Source organism: Myotis nattereri, assembly GCF_964212035.1.
Source record: "Myotis nattereri genome assembly, chromosome: 9".
Taxonomy (NCBI): Eukaryota; Metazoa; Chordata; class Mammalia; order Chiroptera; family Vespertilionidae; genus Myotis; species Myotis nattereri.
This window is the reverse complement of record NC_138084.1, coordinates 43,764,643-43,772,974: the sequence shown is the minus strand read 5'-3', so window position 1 is coordinate 43,772,974 and position 8,332 is coordinate 43,764,643. Positions and strand designations below refer to the sequence as shown.

Below are 8,332 nucleotides of genomic sequence, written 5' to 3'. Positions count from 1 at the left end.
TTTCATTTGATTATTGGTCATTTATATGTCTTCTTTGGAGAAATGTCTATTTAATCCTATGTTTTTCATTTGGTTGTTTTTCTTTTTATTGTTGAGTTGTGAAAGTTCTTTATATATTCTGGATACTAGACTCCTATCAGATTTATAATTTGTAAATATTTTCCCCCATTCTAACTGTTATCTTTTAACTTTCTTGATGGTATATTTTGGTGCATAAAAGTTTTCATTTGTAATGCAGCCCACTTTATCCTTTTTTATTACTTGTGCTTTTGTGTCATATCTAAGGGACCATATCTAAGAGACCTAATGTAAGGTCACAAAGATTTTCACTTATGTTTTCTTTTCTTTTTTTAAAAAATATATTTTATTGATTCTTTACAGAGAGGAAGGGAGAGGGATAGAGAGTTAGAAACATCAATGAGAGAGAAACATCGATCAGCTGCCTCCTGCACACTCCCCACTGGATATGTGCCTGCAACCAAGGTACATGCCCTTGACCAGAATCGAACCTGGGACCCCTGAGTCCACAGGCCAACGCTCTATCCACTGAGCCAAACCGGTTAGGGCTGTTTTCTTTTTTTAAAATATGTTTTTATTGATTTCAGAGAGGAAGGGAGAGGGATAGAGAGTTAGAAACATCAATGAGAGAGAAACATCGATCAGCTGCCTCCTGCACACTCCCCACTGGATATGTGCCTGCAACCAAGGTACATGCCCTTGACCAGAATCGAACCTGGGACCCCTGAGTCCACAGGCCAACGCTCTATCCACTGAGCCAAACCGGTTAGGGCTGTTTTCTTTTTTTAAAATATGTTTTTATTGATTTCAGAGAGGAAGGGAGAGAGAAACATCAATGATGAGAGAATCATTGATTGGCTGCCTCCTGCACGCCCCCTACTGGGAAGAGATCACGCCCGCTACCCAGGCATGTGCCCTTGGCCAGAATCGAACCTGGGACCATTTCATCTGCAGGCCAACTCTCTATCCACTGAGCCAAACCGGCTAGGGGCATCCACTTATGTTTTCTTATAAGAGTTTTATAATTTTAACTCTTTTTCCCCCCCAGAGGAGAGCATGAACACAGTCCCCCACTACCACAAATTATGCAGTCGAGTTTCCCACGTTTAAGGAAATCATAGGGGTCAGCATATCCAGGCTGCAGTGCATAAGCCTGGCCCTGGAAAAACCACCTTTGTGATCATGGTATCTCCGCTGCCTGTAAGCATAATGTTGATAACACATCTTGCCTTCTTGGGATAACTCTTACTTGGTCATGGTATATAATCCTTTTTACATGCTGCTGGATTAGATATCCTAGTATTTTCTTAAGGAATGTGTGTAAGGAGTATCGCTCTGTTGTTTTCTTTTTTCCTTTAGAGGTCTTTGTGTAGTTTTAGTCGCAGGTTAATACTGGCCTCATAGAATGAGTTGGTAAGTGTTACCTCACATTCTACTTTTTGGGACAATCTGTGAAGTATTAGTATTAATTCAAATTTAAATTTATAGTGTAGTCATCAGGTCTTTGGGAGAAATTTTTTTTTTTTTTTTTTTTGTCGATAGGATTTTTTTTTTTTATGTTGGACAGAGGGCTACAGCTCGCTCAGGCATGTAGCAAACTCTGCACTCTCACCATCGCTTTTATTGGGGTTTGGTACAAGGTTAGTGCGTCAGCAATTAATCAACTAAATCTTGTTTTGTTCTATATTATTACAATAGCGCATTGAAGACAACTTGCAGCTGTGCCCTCCCTTTCTACTCTACACCCACGACTATTTAATCTTAGCCTTTCTCAGGGACGTAAATGTTCCTGGAACTCAAGATTGTGTGCAATCTATAAGTGGATGTCCACTTATATTTGAATGCTCCTGATAGAACATTCACTTCTTCTTGGCAGGACTTCAGATCCTTATTTACAAATGTCTAGCTACAGGAGCTGGAGGTTGGGGGAGGTTGGCTGGCCGGCCGGGGGAGGCCATGGGAGGTTGGTGAGCCTGGGGGAGGTGCTGCGGGAGGTTGACCAAATGGCTGAGGGGAGGGGCCCTGGGAGGTTGGCCAGCTGGGGAGAGAAGCTGAGGGAGGTTGGCCATCCGGCTGTGGGGAGGGCCCACAGGAGGTTAGCTGGCCACAGGACATTGTCTATGGGAGCACACTGACCACCAGGGGTCAGCTCCTGCATTGAGCATCTGTGCTCTGGTGGCCAGCGCACATCATAGCAACTGGTCAACTGGTCATTCTGGTGGTTCGGTCATAACAGTCACTTGGGCTTTTATATATATAGATAGACATAGTCCATGGAAGACCTGAGGGATAGGGTGGGTAGGGGCTAGGAAGAGGAGGATAAGGGGGCAGGGTGGGAGAAATTTCTGTAATACTATCAACAATAAAAAATTATTTTTTATTTTTTCTGCATATTAAGCTTTTATTTTATTTTTTAAATTGTTTTATTGCTTAAAGTATTACAAAGAGTATTATATGTCTCCTTTTTTCCCGCCATTAACAATCCCCCAGCCTCCACTACCCCGCAGTGTGTCGATAGGATTTAATATTTTTATTTGAATGATTAGGTAGAGGGTGGTACATAGGGGAAAAAAGAAGCATATTTAAGAGCAAAAACATAAATGGTGGACATTTATATTTTATGAAGTTTGGATGCCTGTAGGGCTTCCAAAAATACATCAAGCAGGTAATTTACTATATAAATATTAGTCAAACATCAGTGGGAGAGCCAAGTTACACACAGAGCTCTTGATTTCCAGTCTATTATTCATTCCAATATAATTTACTATCTTCTAGGGTCACCAAGGTTTCCCCTAAGCTGCTTTTTTGAGGGTCTTACTAAATTTATCGGCGGCTTCTAGAAAGTTCTTGAAAAACCTTAATAGTGTGGTTTTGAACTCTATATCCAGTAATTTGCTTTCCTCCATTTTTGTCATTTGTGTCCTGTTTCTTTGTCTCCACATTTTTTAATGCTTCCCTGTGTTGATAAAGTGGTTTTCTGTGCTAAGTGTCCTCTAGGGCCCAGCAGTTCAGCCTCCCCAATTACCTGAGGAGGACACTCTTGGTGCACCCCCTTGTGGGCTTTGTGCACAGTCTTGTTGTAGTTAAGCCTTGATTGTTGTAGCTATCACTGGGAGGAATTGACCTCCAGGCCAATTGGCTGTGAGAATCAGCTGTGTCTACAGTGGGAGAACTTCTGTTCTGGAGACACCCCTCTGGGGAAGACTTGCTTCAATGGGGCTTTGGTGCTCACTGAGTGTGCCCCCTGAGTGTGTCCTTTAAGGGTCCAAGGAGGTGCAAACTGGATGGTCCCACTCTGACCACTGGGCACACTTGCTCCTGGTTCTCTAGGGAGGTTCTAATCTAGCCTTTGCCTGAGGCTACCCAGCAAAAGCCTCCGTGCAGGGCTTGGAATGGGTGGGTCTCACTGGATCAACAGGGCGGGGCTAGCAGTTATGGCTGCTCTCAGTCCTGCCCTCAGAGGCTCCGCTTCTCAATGTCCCGGTAATCACTACAAGCAGCTCTGAGAAAAAGCTGCCCTCGAGTTCCGTGCCAGACAGTCCTGCTTCTCCCGTATGAGTCTGGGTCCCCAAAGACTTGCCCGGAACTGGAGCTCAGAGCCTGAGACTCCCTCCTGATTGCAAAAGACAACCACACCCTCAGCCACCAGCCCGCTCCTTGTGTGCCTCTGTACCTTAGTATTTTACTTCCACACCGCTCCTCCTCTGAGTCTCGGTAAGCTTTTCTCTTTCCTTCTAGTTGTAGAATTTCCACTCAGCCAGCCTGTGGTTCTGGATGATGTCTGTTCCGTCTTTTAGTTGTATTTTTGAAGTTGTGCGAGGCAGCAAACTCTGGTGTTTACCTATGCCGCCATCTTGGTTTCTCCCCCCAAGCTGCTTTTTAAGAGCTGGGATTAGAGTGTCATCTAATAAGACAACAGAAATCATATGATGAAATCGTCACTTAGCTCTTACCCATAATAAAGACTGAAAAATAAATAACTCAATGTCTCTGTGTTTGGCTCACAGTGATTGTCTTTTAGAATCAGGGCAAAACTTGTAGAATAGTCTAGTGTACCAATTAATTAACACTAAAAAATAAATAGATGAATCTACGTATAACCCAGTTATACTCTTTGGATGGTCCCAATCCCTCTGGACATTTGAAATTGTACATTCCTTTAAAAACAAAATAAAACAGCTGGAGTCACCTGTTGGGTGTTTCCTTCCCACGTCCCGCGAGGGTCAGGGTTCAGGAACTGGAAGCAGAGCCGCACACAAATGAAAGAGAAGACAAGAGATAATTTGGAAATATTGGGGGACCAGGCGGTCAAGTCCAACTCAAAGGGAAGGACTTCCACCCGTGCTCAGGCCTCACCAAGCTTTTATTGATTCTGGGATGCACCTATAGCATAGCACTTAGGCAGGTGACCCCTGGCAACAGGCAGACTAGCCCATCAGCAAGGATTTACATAATAATAAATGGGGGAGTAGTTTCAGCTACCACTGTCTGGACAAACAGAGGTGGCGCCTAGCTCCAACCTTTGCTAGGGCTTCAAAGTCACCCAGCCTTCGGGGGGTTCTCTGTCTATGTTTATCAGATAGTGAAGGCAATAAACAGTTTCCCACAGTCACCATCCCATGCACAGGATGGTCATATAAAATGAAGGATGTCCACTTCTATTTGAATTTCAAATTAAAATAAAATAATTTCAGTAAAGTCCTAAATATTTTATGAGACATATTTATGCTTTAAAAATTATTTGTGTATCTGAAACATAAAAAATAAAATGGTTACCAATAATAAATTGTCTTTATTCAACCATCTCGCACACAAATGAACAACCAGGATGTGTACCGCGGAACCAGGAAGGAGCCCACGCCAGCTCCTGTGTGAACCACACCCCCAGCCCCAGTTCTGCAGGGGCCCCTGGGTGAGGCGGCAGGGTGGCTGCACAGGGGCCTGGTGTGGACCTGGCCAGGACTGTCACCCAGCGCCCTTCCCCACGTTAAGCAGCAGGCTCAGGTCCCAGCAGCAGCCCGGAAGGTAGTGAACAGAGGTGCCTGGAGAAAGAGTGGGCCACTCTGGAAATGGGGGGATCTACTCTCCCTCCACACTCCTGGGGGTGCTGACCCTGGCCGACGGGGTTTCCAAGGAGGCCACAGCCGCTCCCCAGCAGCAGCCAAGGCCAAGCGGGGCGCTAGATTTTGTTGCTAAGATTCCGGGGGCTGGTGGAGAGAGCCGAGAGGCTCAGGCATGCTCTGTGGGGCCAGGCCCGCTAGCGTGGGAGTGGGCAGGGGCGGCAGGGGGCCAGCGCTGGGCTCTGGGGAGGCCCGCAAGGGGGCCGCGAGGCCATCGGCAGCATCTGTGTCGAGGTCCAGCCTCCAGTATGCTTCGCACAGAGACAGATCGTTAGCTTCGCGGAGACTGGAGCTGGACGAGTAGTACGCCTCCTGCAGCTGGTAGAGGTCGAAGGAGACCTGGTCGCGCAGGGCGGTGAGCTTGCGGTCGCACTCCTCCTGCAGCGCCCGGAGCTGCTGGTTGCGCTGGTCGATGGCCTGGTTCACCGACGGGAAGTCGTTCAGGATCAGGAACTGCTTGAGGTCAGAGACCAGCTTCATCAGGGACTCACCGGCTCTGACGATGTTGGAGGCTCGCACGTGAATCTCGTAATTGTCCTGCTTGCCTTGGGTGGCCCTGGACACCTGGGTCTCATCCTCAATCTTGGCAGTCTTGATGATCTCGATGAAGTTGTCCATCATTGACTTGATGTCGTCCTTGAGCCGCTTGTGGTAGGACTGCAGCAGCGTCTCCTTGCTCTGCGGCAGGGCTCTCTTCTGGGCCATGGCGGCGCCTCCGTCTGTGCAGGCTGTTGGCGGCCAACCCCAGCAGGTCCAGGGGTCCCCAAAGATGTGGACGGAGTTGGCGAAGAAGGAATAACACGGAGACAGGGTTCAGTTGATCACCATAGCGAGGTTCTCTCACCAGGTTCTGTCCAGGATCTCCAGCCAAGTTCTGTTTTTTATTGTCTTGTTACATCTGTATTTATACCAGTTGATTTTAATCCTGTCAATTTCTATTTCAAAGGTTAGGGCGTTTCTTGTCTCCATTCCAGGGAGTAAAGATTATGTGGCTTAAGGGTGATTGTTCATAGTTAAAGTGATTAACTACCCACCTGGCATTTAGTTAAGGGGTTTTATTCCCTCCCTAACTTCAGGGAAAAATCCCTACCTGGGGAAACAACCTTTCTCGGAGAGGTGACCTTCGATAAAACACATAGCGCCAAGAAGGTGAGCAAACATATTAAGAACAGTATGCCATATATGCCAGGTCCCTTGGAACCTGGCATTTTAATCTCTTAAATTTTAATCTCTTTACTTGTTATAGGTGTATTCAGATTTCTTGTTGTGTCAGTTTTGGTAGTTTGTGTCTTTCTTGGAATTTGATCTAGGTCATCTAGTTTGTTTGTTTGCTTTCAAATTATAAGAGGGAGTTTATTTAGATAGTTACAGAGGTTGTAGAAGTGAGCCAGCTGGGCTGCATAGGTGCAGGAAACAAGTTACAGAAGCAAAAGTAGGGCTCTTGAGCTTTGGAGAGAGAAAGGCAAAGGTAACATGCTTGGGGAGGAGAAGAGGAAGAAAAGAAAGGCATGGGTGTGCTTCTGCGAGGGAGAGCGTGCCTCTTCTAGGTTATCTAATTTGTATAGTCACTTTTATTTCAATCTTTTTGGTAGTAATGTTCCCTCTTTTACTCCTGATTTTAGAAATTTGAGGCTTCTCTTCCCTCTCCCTGCCTTGATTAGTCTACCCGTGGTCGGTAAACTGCGGCTCATGAGCCACATGCGGCTCTTTGGCCCCTTGAGTGTGGCTCTTCCACAAAATACCGACTTCTGTGCACGGGCCACGAAGTTTCAATCGCATTGTACGTGCGCGCTCGCACGTGGTGTTTTGTGGAAGAGCCACACTCAAGGGGCCAAAGAACCGCATGTGGTCCCGAGCCGCAGTTTGCCGACCACTGGTCTAGCCAAAGGTTTGTTGATTTTGTTAATCTTTTCAAAGATTAACTTTGGTTTCATTGATTTTTCTCTGTTGTTTTCTATTCTTTATTTCACATATTCCTGTTCTAATTATTAGGGGAAGAAATAGAATATTGGGGACTAGCTATAATTATAAGAAATATTAATCATGCTCTGTTAACCATGATTGTTCTGTTCTGATTAGAAAAAGCACATTCTAAGCTGGCTGAGAGTTGTATGCCCTGGGACATGGGAGCTAACATTGGAATGTAATCCATCCTCCCTTTCTGGGAGCTGTCTATCATTATGGAAAATTTTACAACCTCGTGGCTGAAACAGTCTAGTCCTAGAGGCACCTACCCTTTGCAACCCCCCCCCCCGCCCCCACATACACACACACACATACACACACCCCAGCCCCTATTGCCTGTAATCTGGTCCCAGAGGTGCCCGGAGGCACCTGTTCTTTGCTACCCCCAGCCCTATTGCCTGTAACCATCATAACTTGCCTACTTTCCCATGCCTGTAATTCTTACTTTCCAATGTAATCTTTGCCCCTCTACCCAATATAAGCAGCTGGTTCATGAGGAGGGTAGAACAGATTTTTGTGGATGACCTGCTGCTCTCCCATCCTGCTGGCATTATTGGAATAAACACTCATATATGATTCAACCCTGTTTCTCTTCTGAAGTGGCTCAAGTAGTGACAGGCAGCCCAGACCCCTTGGTTGTCCTGTTACATAATCAGTATTATATCCTTCCTTCTGCTTCCTTGTCTTTTTTTTTTTTAGTTACTTAAGGTGAAAGGTTAGGCTGTTGTTTTAAGGTCTGCCTTTTTAAAAAAATATAGGAATCTACAGCTGTAAAGTTTTCTGCATCTCCCATGAGTGTGATATGCGGTGTTTCATTTTTCATTCATCTTGAAGTATTATCTAACTTGCCCTGTGCTTTCTTCTTTGACTTAATTTTTTTAAGAGTGTGTTGTTAAATGCCGACGTATGTGTGGATTTCCCAAATTTCCTTCTGTTGTTGATTTCTGATTTCATTCTATTGTGGCTAGAGAACATACTTTGTAAGATATCAGTCCTTTTAAATGCACTGTGCCTTGTTTTATGGCCTAAGATATGGTCTATTCTGGAGAATATTCCATGTGCACTTGGGTTATTACACACTTTGCTGTGATTAGATGGAGCAGTCTATAGATGTCAGGGCTAGTTAGTGTACAATGTTGTTCGAGTCCTCCTTTCTTTTTTTTTTTAAATTAAATCTTTATTGTTCAGATTATTACATTTGTTCCTCTTTTCCCCCCCATAACCCCCCT

General features: G+C 45.3%; 1 pseudogene across 1 annotated transcript; it reads right to left on the bottom strand.

Annotated features, from left to right (window-relative positions):
• Positions 1 to 5,247: 5,247 nt before the first annotated feature.
• On the bottom strand, positions 5,248 to 5,843 carry LOC308524416 (mediator of RNA polymerase II transcription subunit 22-like; annotated as a pseudogene). The gene has a single exon. The product of its transcript is annotated as a mediator of RNA polymerase II transcription subunit 22-like (transcript).
• Positions 5,844 to 8,332: the final 2,489 nt, after the last annotated feature.